We start from the raw sequence: 21,543 nt of genomic DNA, 5'->3' as shown, positions 1-21,543 counted from the left end.
TTAAGCCCGCTTGCTGGAGTGGAAGAATTAACTTGATGAGATCTTATTACTTTTATTTCATGCTCGAACTGAAGTTTATTTTTTGTTAGCAATTTTAGATATACTATATCTCAACCGTTCACGATACTGCACCAGATAACATAATTTATAGTTTGTAGGCATTAATGAACATCTTTGTATTTATAAAGTTTAATTAGATTTGGAAAAATTGTTCATTGAAGCTACTTTTGAGCTTTGAAACGTGTACTGTCTCTGTTAGCCTACTCACGGGAGTAGTTGCCCAGGGAGCACCTCGAGGAGGTAGAGTTCAGTTTTCGCTCCCCAAAAATTATCTATCAATTATCGGAATAACCATAATATGTAAGGATATCTTTTCTTATTAATACAATGTACAAATTTAAAATTTAGATATAGTCTTTAAAAATTGAGACGTTTTAAGATTAGCAGTATCGAAGTGTAATGGAAGAACCTTGACAATTATTATAGTAAAAGAAAAAGACGAGATAGTTCTCTTGAATTTTTTTCTGTTTATGATTTAGTGATTTAGATAAAAGTCACTGAATCAAACTCAAGTGAATCAAAGTAAATATGTTATCTTGATTCGTTCACAAGAACAGTATAAAGAAATAGGAAATTATTTTAAAAATTATTATAACTACTTCTCAGAAGGTTTTATAAAAATGATTTTATATTTAAAATTTAAAAATACTTTCAATTAATTATAACATATTTCATATTGTTAAATAATAAATATATAATTGCTACACTGTCTTTCTGAAAAGTGGGGACACATGATTCTAGAAGTTTCCCTCCATTTGTACCGTTTGGTGTATTGTGATTTTTGGTAATAAAGAACAACGTGGAATACTTTGGTTCTTTAAACAGTGTTTTGGTTTTTTGCAATAAATATATTGAATTTTAACAGAAATGCAGTCAAGAGGTGTACAAGACTGCAGGCTGTTTCATTTGGAAAACGTTGAGAAATACGTGTGCTCTGTTTCCCAGTTTAATCACCTAGCAATCTACATTTTCTTTTTACGACTTTAGGAAAGTAAGTAATAGATTTTCTTTGATTTCTTTTTTTAGAAAACATTCAGAAAAAAAAATCCATTAAAATGAGCCTATTGTTCGTGTTGTTAGGCTCCCGCAGGGACGTTAAAATCCCCAAAGAAGTGGCTAGTCCACTGCCCCCGCACGGGAGGTTTTATCGTTAATGAAAATCTTTGTTTTTATAAAGTTAAATTAAATTTGGAAAACATTTAAATGAAAGCTATTTTTGAGCTTTGTAAAGTGTACTGTCTCTGTTAGCCTACTCCCGGGAGTAGTTGCCCGGGGAGCACCTCGAGGAGGTAGAGATCAGTTTTCGCTCCCTAAAGAACGCCTTTCTACCCACATCCGCATTCTAGTTGGTCTTTAAAACAGGCATAGGATTAAGGAGAACTCCAGTCAATGGAGTTTGTAAAAATAGATCAGGAGAAAATTGGAGGATAAGGGAATAGGGTAAATAAATCGTTTAGTGATTGAGGGATATGCAGGGAGATCTGTCTGCATTGACCAATGACTAGAATGACGTAAATCTAGATTTCTAGGTTACGTATAGGATTGGGCAATTAGGGAAATATGGGGGATAATCAGAAAGGCGTTCGGAAAGAAAAGGGTTTTTGGACTGGGGGGTAATTGGCATTATAAAAAGATACAGACTTGAAGAAAACGAAAACTTGAAAACTCTGCAAAACCAACAAAGTAAACGACATTCAAGAAACAATTATTAAGAACTAAAACCCCAGCCTAAAACTAAACAAATCTACCAAGAAACAACAAATTAAAAAAACTGAAACGTGTAATGTATAAAATCGGAGCCAGTGTTTTTTGTCACGAAGGTTGTGCAGGATGTGTATCCGAGATAAATCTAATACAATAATTAATTTGTCGCTATATTTGATTCATATTTAGTCTTAAAAAACCGAGTAAAAATATCGTTAGTGGCCACTAAAATGTTTTAAATAATTATAATTCCAAGTATTCATTTAGGTGAGTAGCGAACATGCAATTAGTGAAATGATTTAATTTTTTCATGCATTATTATCATGCTATTAGTTACACCATATTAATTAAATATGAAAATGTAAAATAAGTGGAATTATAATAGTTATTGAAATGCAAGATTATAATAGAAATTTGTAAAAGGAAGAGAATCAATTATTAAAAATAAAAGTATTAAAAATTTCCGACTGACTGCAAAGCTATTAACTTAACAACTATCAGACTCCTGGGAACTATCCTTTGCTGGGGTAGCTATCAACCTGTACAACCGTTTTCCTCCTAACCTCACTTACAATCTAGATAATTTAGTCATCCTTTGAAACCCCTGAGATATGGTTTCTTCTTATATGCCAGTAGCTCACTTGCCTATCTTACAACTAAGCTTAACCTAACTTACAATCTAGATAATTTAGCCATCCATTAAAATTCCTAAGATATGGTTTCTTCTTATATAGCAGTAGCTCACTTGCCCAACTTACAACTAACTAACTTACAAACTAGATAATTTAGTCATCCATTGAAATTCTTGAGATATGCTTTTCTTATATGGCAGGGACTCACTTGCCCAACTTACAACTAAGCTTAACCTAACTTACAAACTAGGCACTTTAGCCATCCATTGAAATTTCTAAGATAGTTTCTTCTTATTTGGCAGTAGCTCACTTACCCAACTTACAACTAAGCTTAACCTAACTTACATTCTAGATAATTTAGTCATCCATTGAAATTTCTAAGATATGATTTCTTCTTACATTGCAGGGGCATACTGCTCGACTTACAACTAAGCTTAACCTAACTTATAAACTATATAATTCAATCATCCACTGAAATTCCTAAGATATGGTTTCTTGTGATATAGCAGGGGCATACTGCCCAACTTACAACTAAGATTAACCTAACTTACAAACTAGATACTTTAATCTTCCATTGAATTCCTAAGATATGGTTTCTTCTTATATGGCTGGAGCTGACTTAGCTTACAAACTAGACACTTTAGCCATCCATTGAAATTCCTGAGATAGTTTCTTCTTATATGGCAAGGGCTCACTTGCCCAACTTGTAACTAAGCTTAACCTAACTTACAATCTAGATAATTTAGTCATCCATTTAAATACCATTGATATGGTTTCTTCTTATATGCCAGTACCTCACTTGCCCAACTTACAACTAAGCTTAACCTAACTTATAAACTAGATAATTTAGTCATCCATTGAAATTCCTTTGATATGGTTTCTTCTTATATGCCAGTAGCTAACTTGCCCAACTTACAACTAAGCTTAACCTAACTTATAAACTAGATAATTTAGTCAACCATTGAAATTCCTTTGATATGGTTTTTTCTTATATGGTAGAGGCACACTTGCCCAACTTACAACTAAGCTTAACCTAACTTACAAACTAGACACATTTTCCATCCATTGAAATTCCCATAATAGTTTCTTCTTATATGGCAGAGGCACACTTGCCCAACTTACAACTAAGCTTAACCTAACTTACAAACTAGATACTTAAATCTTCCTTTGAGTTCCTAAGATATGGTTTCTTCTTATATGGCAGGGGCTGCCTTAGCTTAAAAACTAGACACTTTAGCCATCCATTGAAATTCCTTTGATATGGTTTCTTCTTATATGCCAGTTGCTTACTTGCCCAACTTACAACTAAGCTTAATTTAACTTACAAACTAGATACATTAGCCATCCATTGAAATTCCTAAGATATGGTTTCTTCTTATATAGCAGTAGCTCACTTACCCAACTTACAACTAAGCTTAACCTAACTTACAAACTATATAATTCAATCATCCACTGAAATTCCTAAGATATGGTTTCTTGTGATATAGCAGGGGCATACTGCCCAACTTACAACTAAGCTTAACCTGACTTAATATCTAGATAATTTAGTCACTCTTTGAAATTCCAGAGATATGGTTTCTTCTTATATGGCAGGGGCTCACTTGCCCAACTTACAACTAAGCTTAACCTAACTTACAAACTAGATACTTTAGCCATTCATTAAAATTCTTGAGATATGCTTTTCTTATATGGCAGGGACTCACTTGCCCAACTTACAACTAAGCTTAACCTAACTTACAAACTAGGCACTTTAGCCATCCATTGAAATTTCTAAGATAGTTTCTTCTTATTTGGCAGTAGCTCACTTACCCAACTTACAACTAAGCTTAACCTAACTTACATTCTAGATAATTTAGTCATCCATTGAAATTCCTAAGATATGGTTTCTTCTTACATTGCAGGGGCATACTGCTCGACTTACAACTAAGCTTAACCTAACTTATAAACTATATAATTCAATCATCCTCTGAAATTCCTAAGATATGGTTTCTTATGATATAGCAGGGGCATACTGCCCAACTTACAACTAAGATTAACCTAATTACAAACTAGATACTTTAATCTTCCATTGAATTCCTAAGATATGGTTTCTTCTTATATGGCTGGGGCTGACTTAGCTTACAAACTAGACACTTTAGCCATCCATTGAAATTCCTAAGATAGTTTCTTCTTATATGGCAGGGGCTCACTTGCCCAACTTGTAACTAAGCTTAACCTAACTTACAATCTAGATAATTTAGTCATCCATTTAAATACCATTGATATGGTTTCTTCTTATATGCCAGTACCTCACTTGCCCAACTTACAACTAAGCTTAACCTAACTTATAAACTAGATAATTTAGTCATCCATTGAAATTCCTTTGATATGGTTTCTTCTTATATGCCAGTAGCTTACTTGCCCAACTTACAACTAAGCTTAACCTAACTTATAAACTAGATAATTTAGTCAACCATTGAAATTCCTTTGATATGGTTTTTTCTTATATGGTAGAGGCACACTTGCCCAACTTACAACTAAGCTTAACCTAACTTACAAACTAGACACATTTTCCATCCATTGAAATTCCCATAATAGTTTCTTCTTATATGGCAGAGGCACACTTGCCCAACTTACAACTAAGCTTAACCTAACTTACAAACTAGATACTTAAATCTTCCTTTGAGTTCCTAAGATATGGTTTCTTCTTATATGGCAGGGGCTGCCTTAGCTTAAAAACTAGACACTTTAGCCATCCATTGAAATTCCTTTGATATGGTTTCTTCTTATATGCCAGTTGCTTACTTGCCCAACTTACAACTAAGCTTAATTTAACTTACAAACTAGATACATTAGCCATCCATTGAAATTCCTAAGATATGGTTTCTTGTGATATAGCAGGGGCATACTGCCCAACTTACAACTAAGCTTAACCTGACTTAATATCTAGATTATTTAGTCACTCTTTGAAATTCCAGAGATATGGTTTCTTCTTATATGGCTGGGGCTCACTTGCCCAACTTACAACTAAGCTTAACCTAACTTACAAACTAGATACTTTAGCCATTCATTGAAATTCTTGAGATATGCTTTTCTTATATGGCAGGGACTCACTTGCCCAACTTACAACTAAGCTTAACCTAACTTACAAACTAGGCACTTTAGCCATCCATTGAAATTTCTAAGATAGTTTCTTCTTATTTGGCAGTAGCTCACTTACCCAACTTACAACTAAGCTTAACCTAACTTACATTCTAGATAATTTAGTCATCCATTGAAATTCCTAAGATATGGTTTCTTCTTACATAGCGGGGGCATACTGCTCGACTTACAACTAAGCTTAACCTAACTTATAAACTATATAATTCAATCATCCTCTGAAATTCCTAAGATATGGTTTCTTATGATATAGCAGGGGCATACTGCCCAACTTACAACTAAGATTAACCTAATTACAAACTAGATACTTTAATCTTCCATTGAATTCCTAAGATATGGTTTCTTCTTATATGGCTGGGGCTGACTTAGCTTACAAACTAGACACTTTAGCCATCCATTGAAATTCCTAAGATAGTTTCTTCTTATATGGCAGGGGCTCACTTGCCCAACTTGTAACTAAGCTTAACCTAACTTACAATCTAGATAATTTAGTCATCCATTTAAATACCATTGATATGGTTTCTTCTTATATGCCAGTACCTCACTTGCCCAACTTACAACTAAGCTTAACCTAACTTATAAACTAGATAATTTAGTCACCATTGAAATTCCTTTGATATGGTTTCTTCTTATATGCCAGTAGCTTACTTGACCAACTTACAACTAAGCTTAACCTAACTTATAAACTAGATAATTTAGTCAACCATTGAAATTCCTTTGATATGGTTTTTTCTTATATGGCAGAGGCACACTTGCCCAACTTACAACTAAGCTTAACCTAACTTACAAACTAGACACATTTGCCATCCATTGAAATTCCCATGATAGTTTCTTCTTATATGGCAGGGGCACACTTGCCCAACTTACAACTAAGCTTAACCTAACTTACAAACTAGATACTTAAATCTTCCTTTGAGTTCCTAAGATATGGTTTCTTCTTATATGGCAGGGGCTGCCTTAGCTTAAAAACTAGACACTTTAGCCATCCATTGAAATTCCTAAGATAGTTTCTTCTTATATGTCAGGGGCACACTTGCCCAACTTACAACTAAGCTTAACCTAACTTATAAACCAGATAATTGAGTCATCCACTGAAATTCCTTTGATATGGTTTTTTCTTATATGGCAGAGGCACACTTGCCCAACTTACAACTAAGCTTAATTTACAAACTAGACACTTTTGCCATCCATTGAAATTCCCATGATAGTTTCTTCTTATATGGCAGGGGCACACTTGCCCAACTTACAACTAAGCTTAACCTAACTTACAAACTAGATAATTTAGTCATCCATTGAAATTCCTTTGATATGGTTTCTTCTTATTTACCAGTAGCTTACTTGCCCAACTTACAACTAAGCTTAACCTAACTTACAAACTAGATACTTAAATCTTCCTTTGAATTCCTAAGATATGGTTTCTTCTTATATGGCAGGGGCTCACTTTGCTTACAAACGAGTCACTTTAGCCATCCATTGAAATTCATAAGATAGTTTCTTCTTATATAGCAGGGGCACACTTGCCCAACTTACAACTAAGCTTAACCTAACTTACAAACTAGATAATTTAGTCATCCATTGAAATTCCTTTGATATGGTTTCTTCTTATATGCCAGTAGCTAACTTCCCAACTTCCAACTAAGCTTAACCTAACTTACAAACTAGATACTTTAGCCATTCATTGAAATTCTTGAGATATGCTTTTCTTATATGGCAGGGACTCACTTGCCCAACTTACAACTAAGCTTAACCTAACTTACAAACTAGGCACTTTAGCCATCCATTGAAATTTCTAAGATAGTTTCTTCTTATTTGGCAGTAGCTCACTTACCCAACTTACAACTAAGCTTAACCTAACTTACAAACTAGATAATTTAGTCATCCATTGAAATTCCTTTGATATAGTTTTTTCTTATATGCCGTAGCTTTTTTGCCCAACTTACAACTAAGCTTAACCTAACTTACAATCTAGATAATTTAGTCATCCATTGAAATTCCTAAGATATGGTTTCTTCTTATATGGCAGGGGCTCAGTTTGCTTACAAACGAGACACTTTAGCCATCCATTGAAATTCTTAAGATAGTTTCTTCTTATATGGCAGGGGCACACTTGCCCAACTTACTACTAAGCTTAACCTAACTTACAAACTAGATCTATTAGCCATCCATTGGAATTCCTAAGATATGGTTTCTTCTTATATGCCAGTAGCTCACTTGCCCAACATACAACTAAGCTTAACCTAACTTACAAACTAGATAATTTAGCCATCCATTGAAATTCCTAAGATATGGTTTCTTCTTATATAGCAGTAGCTCACTTGCCCAACTTACAACTAAGCTTAACCTAACTTACAAACTAGATACTTAAATCTTCCTTTGAATTCCTAAGATATGGTTTCTTCTTATATGGCAGGGGCTCACTTTGCTTACAAACGAGACACTTTAGCCATCCATTGAAATTCTTAAGATAGTTTCTTCTTATATGGCAGGGGCACACTTGCCCAACTTACAACTAAGCTTAACCTAACTTGCAAACTAGATAATTTAGTCATCCATTGAAATTCCTTTGATATGGTTTCTTCTAAGGTTTGCATGTTAATACAAACTAGACACTTTAGTCTTCCATTGAAATTCTTAAGATAGTTTCTTCTTATATGGCAGGGGCACACTTGCCCAACTTACAACTAAGCTTAACCTAACTTACAAACTAGATAATTTAGTCATCCATTGAAATTCCTTTGATATGGTTTCTTCTTATAGGCCAGTTGCTTACTTGCCCAACTTACAACTAAGCTTAACCTAACTTACAAACTAGATACTTAAATCTTCCTTTGAATTCCTAAGATATGGTTTCTTCTTATATGGCAGGGGCTCACTTTGCTTACAAACGAGACACTTTAGCCATCCATTGAAATTCTTAAGATAGTTTCTTCTTATATGGCAGGGGCACACTTGCCCAACTTACAACTAAGCTTAACCTAACTTACAAACGAGATAATTTAGTCATCCATTGAAATTCCTTTGATATGGTTTCTTCTTATATGCCAGTTGCTTACTTGCCCAACTTACAACTAAGCTTAATTTAACTTACAAACTAGATACATTAGCCATCCATTGGAATTCCTAAGATATGGTTTCTTCTTATATGCCAGTAGCTCACTTGCCCAACTTACAACTAAGCTTAACCTAACTTACAAACTAGATAATTTAGCCATCCATTGAAATTCCTAAGATATGGTTTCTTCTTATGTAGCAGTAGCTCACTTGCCCAACTTACAACTAAGCTTAACCTAACTTACAAACTAGATAATTTAGTCATCCATTGAAATTCATTTGATATGGTTTTTTCTTATATGCCAGTAGTTTACTTGCCCAACTTATAACTAAGCTTAACCTAACTTACAATCTAGATAATTTAGCCATCCATTGAAATTCCTAAGATATTGTTTCTTCTAAGGTTTGCATGTTAATCCAAACTAGACACTTTAGCCTTCCATTGAAATTCTTAAGATAGTTTTTTCTTATATGGCAGGGGCACACTTGCCCAACTTACAACTACGCTTAACCTAACTTACAAACTAGATAATTTAGTCATCCATTGGAATTCCTAAGATATGGTTTCTTCTTATATGCCAGTAGCTCACTTGCCCAACTTACAACTAACCTTAACCTAACTTACAAACTAGATAATTTAGCCATCCATTGAAATTCCTAAGATATGGTTTCTTCTTATATAGCAGTAGCTCACTTGCCCAACTTACATCTAAGCTTAACCTAACTTACATTCTAGATAATTTAGTCATCCATTGAAATTCCTAAGATATGGTTTCTTCTTACATTGCAGGGGCATACTGCTCGACTTACAACTAAGCTTAACCTAACTTATAAACTATATAATTCAATCATCCACTGAAATTCCTAAGATATGGTTTCTTCTGATATAGCAGGGGCATACTGCCTAACTTACAACTAAGATTAACCTAACTTACAAACTAGATACTTTAATCTTCCATTGAATTCCTAAGATATGGTTTCTTCTTATATGGCTGGGGCTGACTTAGCTTACAAACTAGACACTTTAGCCATCCATTGAAATTCCTAAGATAGTTTCTTCTTATATGGCAGGGGCTCACTTGCCCAACTTGTAACTAAGCTTAACCTAACTTACAATCTAGATAATTTAGTCATCCATTTAAATACCATTGATATGGTTTCTTCTTATATGCCAGTACCTCACTTGCCCAACTTACAACTAAGCTTAACCTAACTTATAAACTAGATAATTTAGTCATCCATTGAAATTCCTTTGATATGGTTTCTTCTTATATGCCAGTAGCTTACTTGCCCAACTTACAACTAAGCTTAACCTAAGTTATAAACTAGATAATTGAGTCATCCACTGAAATTCCTTTGATATGGTTTTTTCTTATATGGCAGAGGCACACTTGCCCAACTTACAACTAAGCTTAATTTACAAACTAGACACTTTTGCCATCCATTGAAATTCCCATGATAGTTTCTTCTTATATGGCAGGGGCACACTTGCCCAACTTACAACTAAGCTTAACCTAACTTACAAACTAGATAATTTAGTCATCCATTGAAATTCCTTTGATATGGTTTCTTCTTATTTACCAGTAGCTTACTTGCCCAACTTACAACTAACCTTAACCTAACTTACAAACTAGATAATTTAGCCATCCATTGAAATTCCTAAGATATGGTTTCTTCTTATATAGCAGTAGCTCACTTGCCCAACTTACAACTAAGCTTAACCTAACTTACAAACTAGATACTTAAATCTTCCTTTGAATTCCTAAGATATGGTTTCTTCTTATATGGCAGGGGCTCACTTTGCTTACAAACGAGACACTTTAGCCATCCATTGAAATTCTTAAGATAGTTTCTTCTTATATGGCAGGGGCACACTTGCCCAACTTACAACTAAGCTTAACCTAACTTGCAAACTAGATAATTTAGTCATCCATTGAAATTCCTTTGATATGGTTTCTTCTAAGGTTTGCATGTTAATACAAACTAGACACTTTAGTCTTCCATTGAAATTCTTAAGATAGTTTCTTCTTATATGGCAGGGGCACACTTGCCCAACTTACAACTAAGCTTAACCTAACTTACAAACTAGATAATTTAGTCATCCATTGAAATTCCTTTGATATGGTTTCTTCTTATAGGCCAGTTGCTTACTTGCCCAACTTACAACTAAGCTTAACCTAACTTACAAACTAGATACTTAAATCTTCCTTTGAATTCCTAAGATATGGTTTCTTCTTATATGGCAGGGGCTCACTTTGCTTACAAACGAGACACTTTAGCCATCCATTGAAATTCTTAAGATAGTTTCTTCTTATATGGCAGGGGCACACTTGCCCAACTTACAACTAAGCTTAACCTAACTTACAAACGAGATAATTTAGTCATCCATTGAAATTCCTTTGATATGGTTTCTTCTTATATGCCAGTTGCTTACTTGCCCAACTTACAACTAAGCTTAATTTAACTTACAAACTAGATACATTAGCCATCCATTGGAATTCCTAAGATATGGTTTCTTCTTATATGCCAGTAGCTCACTTGCCCAACTTACAACTAAGCTTAACCTAACTTACAAACTAGATAATTTAGTCATCCATTGAAATTCCTTTGATATGGTTTCTTCTTATAGGCCAGTTGCTTACTTGCCCAACTTACAACTAAGCTTAACCTAACTTACAAACTAGATACTTAAATCTTCCTTTGAATTCCTAAGATATGGTTTCTTCTTATATGGCAGGGGCTCACTTTGCTTACAAACGAGGCACTTTAGCCATCCATTGAAATTCTTAAGATAGTTTCTTCTTATATGGCAGGGGCACACTTGCCCAACTTACAACTAAGCTTAACCTAACTTACAAACGAGATAATTTAGTCATCCATTGAAATTCCTTTGATATGGTTTCTTCTTATATGCCAGTTGCTTACTTGCCCAACTTACAACTAAGCTTAATTTAACTTACAAACTAGATACATTAGCCATCCATTGGAATTCCTAAGATATGGTTTCTTCTTATATGCCAGTAGCTCACTTGCCCAACTTACAACTAAGCTTAACCTAACTTACAAACTAGATAATTTAGCCATCCATTGAAATTCCTAAGATATGGTTTCTTCTTATGTAGCAGTAGCTCACTTGCCCAACTTACAACTAAGCTTAACCTAACTTACAAACTAGATAATTTAGTCATCCATTGAAATTCATTTGATATGGTTTTTTCTTATATGCCAGTAGTTTACTTGCCCAACTTATAACTAAGCTTAACCTAACTTACAATCTAGATAATTTAGCCATCCATTGAAATTCCTAAGATATGGTTTCTTCTAAGGTTTGCATGTTAATCCAAACTAGACACTTTAGCCTTCCATTGAAATTCTTAAGATAGTTTTTTCTTATATGGCAGGGGCACACTTGCCCAACTTACAACTACGCTTAACCTAACTTACAAACTAGATAATTTAGTCATCCATTGGAATTCCTAAGATATGGTTTCTTCTTATATGCCAGTAGCTCACTTGCCCAACTTACAACTAACCTTAACCTAACTTACAAACTAGATAATTTAGCCATCCATTGAAATTCCTAAGATATGGTTTCTTCTTATATAGCAGTAGCTCACTTGCCCAACTTACATCTAAGCTTAACCTAACTTACATTCTAGATAATTTAGTCATCCATTGAAATTCCTAAGATATGGTTTCTTCTTACATTGCAGGGGCATACTGCTCGACTTACAACTAAGCTTAACCTAACTTATAAACTATATAATTCAATCATCCACTGAAATTCCTAAGATATGGTTTCTTCTGATATAGCAGGGGCATACTGCCTAACTTACAACTAAGATTAACCTAACTTACAAACTAGATACTTTAATCTTCCATTGAATTCCTAAGATATGGTTTCTTCTTATATGGCTGGGGCTGACTTAGCTTACAAACTAGTCACTTTAGCCATCCATTGAAATTCCTAAGATAGTTTCTTCCTTATATGGCAGGGGCTCACTTGCCCAACTTGTAACTAAGCTTAACCTAACTTACAATCTAGATAATTTAGTCATCCATTTAAATACCATTGATATGGTTTCTTCTTATATGCCAGTACCTCACTTGCCCAACTTACAACTAAGCTTAACCTAACTTATAAACTAGATAATTTAGTCATCCATTGAAATTCCTTTGATATGGTTTCTTCTTATATGCCAGTAGCTTACTTGCCCAACTTACAACTAAGCTTAACCTAACTTACAAACTAGATAATTGAGTCATCCACTGAAATTCCTTTGATATGGTTTTTTCTTATATGGCAGAGGCACACTTGCCCAACTTACAACTAAGCTTAATTTACAAACTAGACACTTTTGCCATCCATTGAAATTCCCATGATAGTTTCTTCTTATATGGCAGGGGCACACTTGCCCAACTTACAACTAAGCTTAACCTAACTTACAAACTAGATAATTTAGTCATCCATTGAAATTCCTTTGATATGGTTTCTTCTTATTTACCAGTAGCTTACTTGCCCAACTTACAACTAACCTTAACCTAACTTACAAACTAGATAATTTAGCCATCCATTGAAATTCCTAAGATATGGTTTCTTCTTATATAGCAGTAGCTCACTTGCCCAACTTACAACTAAGCTTAACCTAACTTACAAACTAGATACTTAAATCTTCCTTTGAATTCCTAAGATATGGTTTCTTCTTATATGGCAGGGGCTCACTTTGCTTACAAACGAGACACTTTAGCCATCCATTGAAATTCTTAAGATAGTTTCTTCTTATATGGCAGGGGCACACTGGCCCAACTTACAACTAAGCTTAACCTAACTTACAAACTAGATAATTTAGTCATCCATTGAAATTCCTTTGATATGGTTTTTTCTTATATGCCAGTAGCTTACTTGCCCAACTTATAACTAAGCTTAACCTAACTTACAATCTAGATAATTTAGCCATCCATTGAAATTCCTAATATATGGTTTCTTCTTATATGCCAGTAGCTTACTTGCCCAACTTACAACTAAGCTTAACCTAACTTACAAACTAGATAATTTAGCCATCCATTGAAATTCCTAAGATATGGTTTCTTCTTATATAGCAGTAGCTCGCTTGCCCAACTTACAACTAAGCTTAACCTAACTTACAAACTAGATAATTTAGTCATCCATTGAAATTCCTTTGATATGGTTTTTTCTTATATGCCAGTAGTTTACTTGCCCAACTTATAACTAAGCTTAACCTAACTTACAATCTAGATAATTTAGCCATCCATTGAAATTCCTAAGATATGGTTTCTTCTAAGGTTTGCATGTTAATACAAACTAGACACTTTAGCCTTCCATTGAAATTCTTAAGATAGTTTTTTCTTATATGGCCGGGGCACACTTGCCCAACTTACAACTAAGCTTAACCTAACTTACAAACTAGATAATTTAGTCATCCATTGAAATTCCTTTGATATGATTTCTTCTTATATGCCAGTTGCTTACTTGCCCAACTTACAACTAAGCTTAACCTAACTTACAAACTAGTTACATTAGCCATCCATTGGAATTCCTAAGATATGGTTTCTTCTTATATTCCAGTAGCTCACTGGCCCAACTTACAACTAAGCTTAACCTAACTTACAAACTAGATACTTAAATCTTCCTTTGAATTCCTAAGATTTGGTTTCTTCTTATATGGCAGGGGCTCACTTTGCTTACAAACGAGACACTTTAGCCATCCATTGAAATTCTTAAGATAGTTTCTTCTTATATGGCAGGGGCACACTTGCCCAACTTACAAACTAGATAATTTAGTCATCCATTGAAATTCCTTTGATATGGTTTTTTCTTATATGCCAGTAGCTTACTTGCCCAACTTACAACTAAGCTTAACCTAACTTACAATCTAGATAATTTAGCCATCCATTGAAATTCCTAAGATAGTTTCTTCTTATATGTCAGGGGCACACTTGCCCAACTTACAACTAAACTTAACCTAACTTATAAACCAGATAATTGAGTCATACATTGAAATTCCTTTGATATGGTTTCTTCTCATATGCCAGTAGCTTACTTGCCCAACTTACAACTAATCTTAACCTAACTTACAAACTAGATTATTTAGCTATCCATTGAAATTCCTAAGATATGGTTTCTTCTTATATGGCAGTAGCTCATTTGCCCAACTTACAACTATGCTTAACCTAACTTATAAACTTGATAAATCAATCATCCACTGAAATTCCTAAGATATGGTTTCTTCTGATATGGCAGGGGCATACTGCCCAACTTACAACTAAGATTAACCTAACTTACAAACTAGATACTTAAATCTTCCTTTGAATTCCTAAGATATGGTTTCTTCTTATATGGCAGGGGCTCATTTAGCTTACAAACGAGACACTTTAGCCATCCATTGAAATTCTTAAGATAGTTTCTTCTTATATGGCAGGGGCACACTTGCCCAACCTACAACTAAGCTTAACCTAACTTACAAACTAGATAATTTAGTCATCCATTGAAATTCCTTTGATATGGTTTTTTCTTATATGCCATTAGCTTACTAGCCCAACTTACAACTAAGCTTAACCTAACTTACAATCTAGATAATTTAGCAATCCATTGAAATTCCTAAGATATGGTTTCTTCTAAGGTTTGCATGTTAATACAAACTAGACACTTTAGCCATCCATTGAAATTCCTAAGATAGTTTCTTTTTATATGGCAGGTGCACACTTGCCCAACTTACAACTAAGCTTAACCTAACTTACAAATTAGATAATTTAGCAATTCATAGAAATTCCTAAGATATGGTTTCTTCTTATATAGCAGTAGCTCACTTGCCCAACTTACAACTAACTAACTTACAAACTAGATAATTTAGTCATCCATTGAAATTCCTTTGATATGGTTTTTTCTTATATGCCAGTAGCTTACTTGCCCAACTTACAACTAAGCTTAACCTAACTTACAATCTAGATAATTTAGCCATCCATTGAAATTCCTAAGATATGGTTTCTTCTTATATGCCAGTAGCTCACTTGCCCAACTTACAACTAAGCTTAACCTAACTTACAAACTAGATAATTTAGCCATCCATTGAAATTACTAAGATATGGTTTCTTCTTATATAGCAGTAGCGCACTTGCCCAACTTACAACTAAGCTTAACCTAACTTAGAAATTAGATATTTTAATCATCCATTGAAATTCCTAAGATATAGTTTCTTCTGATCGGACTGGTGGGTAAATGGGCTTACAAAAAGATAGAGACTTGAAGAAAACAAAGTCTGCAAGACTAACAAAGAAAACGAAATACAAGAATCAACAAGAAGACGATTAACAACTGAAACCCCATCCTGAAATTAAACAAGCCAACCAAGAAACAAAAGATTTTAAAATAATGAAACGTGTAATGTATAAAATCGGAGCCAGTGTTTTTTGTCACGAAGGTTGTGCAGGATGTGTATCCGAGATAAATCTAATACAATAATTAATTTGTCGCTATATTTGATTCATATTTAGTCTTAAAAAACCGAGTAAAAATATCGTTAGTGGCCACTAAAATGTTTTAAATAATTATAATTCCAAGTATTCATTTAGGTGAGTAGCGAACATGCAATTAGTGAAATGATTTAATTTTTTCATGCATTATTATCATGCTATTAGTTACACCATATTAATTAAATATGAAAATGTAAAATAAGTGGAATTATAATCAACATTGAAGCGAAAGATTATACTAGAAATTTTAAACGTGTACTGTCTCTGTTAGCCTACTCCCGGGAGTAGTTGCCCAGGGAGCACCTCGAGGAGGTAGAGATCAGATTTCGCTCCCTAAAGAACGCCTTTCTACCCACATCCGCATTCTAGTTGGTCTTTAAAACAGGCATAGGATTAAGGAGAACTCCAGTCAATGAGTTTGTAAAAATAGATCAGGAGAAAATTGGAGGATAAGGGAATAGGGTAAATAAATCGTTTAGTGATTGAGGGATATGCAGGGAGATCTGTCTGCATTGACCAATGACTAGAATGACGTAAATCTAGATTTCTAGGTTACGTATAGGATTGGGCAATTAGGGAAATATGGGGGATAATCAGAAAGGCGTTCGGAAAGAAAAGAATTTTAGACTGGGGGGTAATTGGCATTATAAAAAGATACAGACTAGAAGAAAACGAAAACTTGAAAACTCTGCAAAACCAACAAAGAAAACTACATTCAAGAAACAATTATTAAGAACTAAAACCCTAGCCTAAAACTAAACAAATCTACCAAGAAACAACAAATTAAAAAAACTGAAACGTGTAATGTATAAAATCGGAGCCAGTGTTTTTTGTCACGAAGGTTGTGCAGGATGTGTATCCGAGATAAATCTAATACAATAATTAATTTGTCGCTATATTTGATTCATATTTAGTCTTAAAAAACCGAGTAAAAATATCGTTAGTGGCCACTAAAATGTTTTAAATAATTATAATTCCAAGTATTCATTTAGGTGAGTAGCGAACATGCAATTAGTGAAATGATTTAATTTTTTCATGCATTATTATCATGCTATTAGTTACACCATATTAATTAAATATGAAAATGTAAAATAAGTGGAATTATAATAGTTATTGAAATGCAAGATTATAATAGAAATTTGTAAAAGGAAGAGAATCAATTATTAAAAATAAAAGTATTAAAAATTAAAAAAACTGACTGCAAAGCTATTAACTTAACAACTATCAGACTCCTGGGAACTATCCTTTGCTGGGGTAGCTATCAACCTGTACAACCGTTTTCCTCCTAACCTAACTTACAAATTAGATAATTTAGCAATTCATAGAAATTCCTAAGATATGGTTTCTTCTTATATAGCAGTAGCTCACTTGCCCAACTTACAACTAACTAACTTACAAACTAGATAATTTAGTCATCCATTGAAATTCCTTTGATATGGTTTTTTCTTATATGCCAGTAGCTTACTTGCCCAACTTACAACTAAGCTTAACCTAACTTACAATCTAGATAATTTAGCCATCCATTGAAATTCCTAAGATATGGTTTCTTCTTATATGCCAGTAGCTCACTTACCCAACTTACAACTAAGCTTAACCTAACTTATAAACTATATAATTCAATCATCCTCTGAAATTCCTAAGATATGGTTTCTTATGATATAGCAGGGGCATACTGCCCAACTTACAACTAAGATTAACCTAATTACAAACTAGATACTTTAATCTTCCATTGAATTCCTAAGATATGGTTTCTTCTTATATGGCTGGGGCTGACTTAGCTTACAAACTAGACACTTTAGCCATCCATTGAAATTCCTAAGATAGTTTCTTCTTATATGGCAGGGGCTCACTTGCCCAACTTGTAACTAAGCTTAACCTAACTTACAATCTAGATAATTTAGTCATCCATTTAAATACCATTGATATGGTTTCTTCTTATATGCCAGTACCTCACTTGCCCAACTTACAACTAAGCTTAACCTAACTTATAAACTAGATAATTTAGTCACCATTGAAATTCCTTTGATATGGTTTCTTCTTATATGCCAGTAGCTTACTTGACCAACTTACAACTAAGCTTAACCTAACTTATAAACTAGATAATTTAGTCAACCATTGAAATTCCTTTGATATGGTTTTTTCTTATATGGCAGAGGCACACTTGCCCAACTTACAACTAAGCTTAACCTAACTTACAAACTAGACACATTTGCCATCCATTGAAATTCCCATGATAGTTTCTTCTTATATGGCAGGGGCACACTTGCCCAACTTACAACTAAGCTTAACCTAACTTACAAACTAGATACTTAAATCTTCCTTTGAGTTCCTAAGATATGGTTTCTTCTTATATGGCAGGGGCTGCCTTAGCTTAAAAACTAGACACTTTAGCCATCCATTGAAATTCCTAAGATAGTTTCTTCTTATATGTCAGGGGCACACTTGCCCAACTTACAACTAAGCTTAACCTAACTTATAAACCAGATAATTGAGTCATCCACTGAAATTCCTTTGATATGGTTTTTTCTTATATGGCAGAGGCACACTTGCCCAACTTACAACTAAGCTTAATTTACAAACTAGACACTTTTGCCATCCATTGAAATTCCCATGATAGTTTCTTCTTATATGGCAGGGGCACACTTGCCCAACTTACAACTAAGCTTAACCTAACTTACAAACTAGATAATTTAGTCATCCATTGAAATTCCTTTGATATGGTTTCTTCTTATTTACCAGTAGCTTACTTGCCCAACTTACAACTAAGCTTAACCTAACTTACAAACTAGATACTTAAATCTTCCTTTGAATTCCTAAGATATGGTTTCTTCTTATATGGCAGGGGCTCACTTTGCTTACAAACGAGTCACTTTAGCCATCCATTGAAATTCATAAGATAGTTTCTTCTTATATAGCAGGGGCACACTTGCCCAACTTACAACTAAGCTTAACCTAACTTACAAACTAGATAATTTAGTCATCCATTGAAATTCCTTTGATATGGTTTCTTCTTATATGCCAGTAGCTAACTTCCCAACTTCCAACTAAGCTTAACCTAACTTACAAACTAGATACTTTAGCCATTCATTGAAATTCTTGAGATATGCTTTTCTTATATGGCAGGGACTCACTTGCCCAACTTACAACTAAGCTTAACCTAACTTACAAACTAGGCACTTTAGCCATCCATTGAAATTTCTAAGATAGTTTCTTCTTATTTGGCAGTAGCTCACTTACCCAACTTACAACTAAGCTTAACCTAACTTACAAACTAGATAATTTAGTCATCCATTGAAATTCCTTTGATATAGTTTTTTCTTATATGCCGTAGCTTTTTTGCCCAACTTACAACTAAGCTTAACCTAACTTACAATCTAGATAATTTAGTCATCCATTGAAATTCCTAAGATATGGTTTCTTCTTATATGGCAGGGGCTCAGTTTGCTTACAAACGAGACACTTTAGCCATCCATTGAAATTCTTAAGATAGTTTCTTCTTATATGGCAGGGGCCACTTGCCCAACTTACTACTAAGCTTAACCTAACTTACAAACTAGATCTATTAGCCATCCATTGGAATTCCTAAGATATGGTTTCTTCTTATATGCCAGTAGCTCACTTGCCCAACATACAACTAAGCTTAACCTAACTTACAAACTAGATAATTTAGCCATCCATTGAAATTCCTAAGATATGGTTTCTTCTTATATAGCAGTAGCTCACTTGCCCAACTTACAACTAAGCTTAACCTAACTTACAAACTAGATACTTAAATCTTCCTTTGAATTCCTAAGATATGGTTTCTTCTTATATGGCAGGGGCTCACTTTGCTTACAAACGAGACACTTTAGCCATCCATTGAAATTCTTAAGATAGTTTCTTCTTATATGGCAGGGGCACACTTGCCCAACTTACAACTAAGCTTAACCTAACTTGCAAACTAGATAATTTAGTCATCCATTGAAATTCCTTTGATATGGTTTCTTCTAAGGTTTGCATGTTAATACAAACTAGACACTTTAGTCTTCCATTGAAATTCTTAAGATAGTTTCTTCTTATATGGCAGGGGCACACTTGCCCAACTTACAACTAAGCTTAACCTAACTTACAAACTAGATAATTTAGTCATCCATTGAAATTCCTTTGATATGGTTTCTTCTTATAGGCCAGTTGCTTACTTGCCCAACTTACAACTAAGCTTAACCTAACTTACAAACTAGATACTTAAATCTTCCTTTGAATTCCTAAGATATGGTTTCTTCTTATATGGCAGGGGCTCACTTTGCTTACAAACGAGACACTTTAGCCATCCATTGAAATTCTTAAGATAGTTTCTTCTTATATGGCAGGGGCACACTTGCCCAACTTACAACTAAGCTTAACCTAACTTACAAACGAGATAATTTAGTCATCCATTGAAATTCCTTTGATATGGTTTCTTCTTATATGCCAGTTGCTTACTTGCCCAACTTACAACTAAGCTTAATTTAACTTACAAACTAGATACATTAGCCATCCATTGGAATTCCTAAGATATGGTTTCTTCTTATATGCCAGTAGCTCACTTGCCCAACTTACAACTAAGCTTAACCTAACTTACAAACTAGATAATTTAGCCATCCATTGAAATTCCTAAGATATGGTTTCTTCTTATGTAGCAGTAGCTCACTTGCCCAACTTACAACTAAGCTTAACCTAACTTACAAACTAGATAATTTAGTCATCCATTGAAATTCATTTGATATGGTTTTTTCTTATATGCCAGTAGTTTACTTGCCCAACTTATAACTAAGCTTAACCTAACTTACAATCTAGATAATTTAGCCATCCATTGAAATTCCTAAGATATTGTTTCTTCTAAGGTTTGCATGTTAATCCAAACTAGACACTTTAGCCTTCCATTGAAATTCTTAAGATAGTTTTTTCTTATATGGCAGGGGCACACTTGCCCAACTTACAACTACGCTTAACCTAACTTACAAACTAGATAATTTAGTCATCCATTGGAATTCCTAAGATATGGTTTCTTCTTATATGCCAGTAGCTCACTTGCCCAACTTACAACTAACCTTAACCTAACTTACAAACTAGATAATTTAGCCATCCATTGAAATTCCTAAGATATGGTTTCTTCTTATATAGCAGTAGCTCACTTGCCCAACTTACATCTAAGCTTAACCTAACTTACATTCTAGATAATTTAGTCATCCATTGAAATTCCTAAGATATGGTTTCTTCTTACATTGCAGGGGCATACTGCTCGACTTACAACTAAGCTTAACCTAACTTATAAACTATATAATTCAATCATCCACTGAAATTCCTAAGATATGGTTTCTTCTGATATAGCAGGGGCATACTGCCTAACTTACAACTAAGATTAACCTAACTTACAAACTAGATACTTTAATCTTCCATTGAATTCCTAAGATATGGTTTCTTCTTATATGGCTGGGGCTGACTTAGC

The 21,543-nt window shown here is 34.0% G+C and overlaps 1 long non-coding RNA gene across 1 annotated transcript in view; it reads left to right on the top strand.

The window, feature by feature from the left end:
* Positions 1–781: 781 nt before the first annotated feature.
* LOC141458373 (uncharacterized) overlaps positions 782–21,543 on the top strand; it is a 48,159-nt gene continuing 27,397 nt past the window's right edge. The window contains exon 1 of the long non-coding RNA XR_012460907.1: positions 782–1,051. This is a non-coding gene — a long non-coding RNA (uncharacterized lncRNA). The remainder of the gene's footprint in view (positions 1,052–21,543) is intronic.

This window comes from Rhodnius prolixus, unplaced genomic scaffold (assembly GCF_049639745.1).
Source record: "Rhodnius prolixus isolate KJV_2025 unplaced genomic scaffold, Rpr scaffold_5, whole genome shotgun sequence".
Lineage (NCBI taxonomy): Eukaryota > Metazoa > Arthropoda > Insecta > Hemiptera > Reduviidae > Rhodnius > Rhodnius prolixus.
Note: the sequence above shows the minus strand (reverse complement) of the source record. Positions and strands in the feature narration are given on the sequence as shown.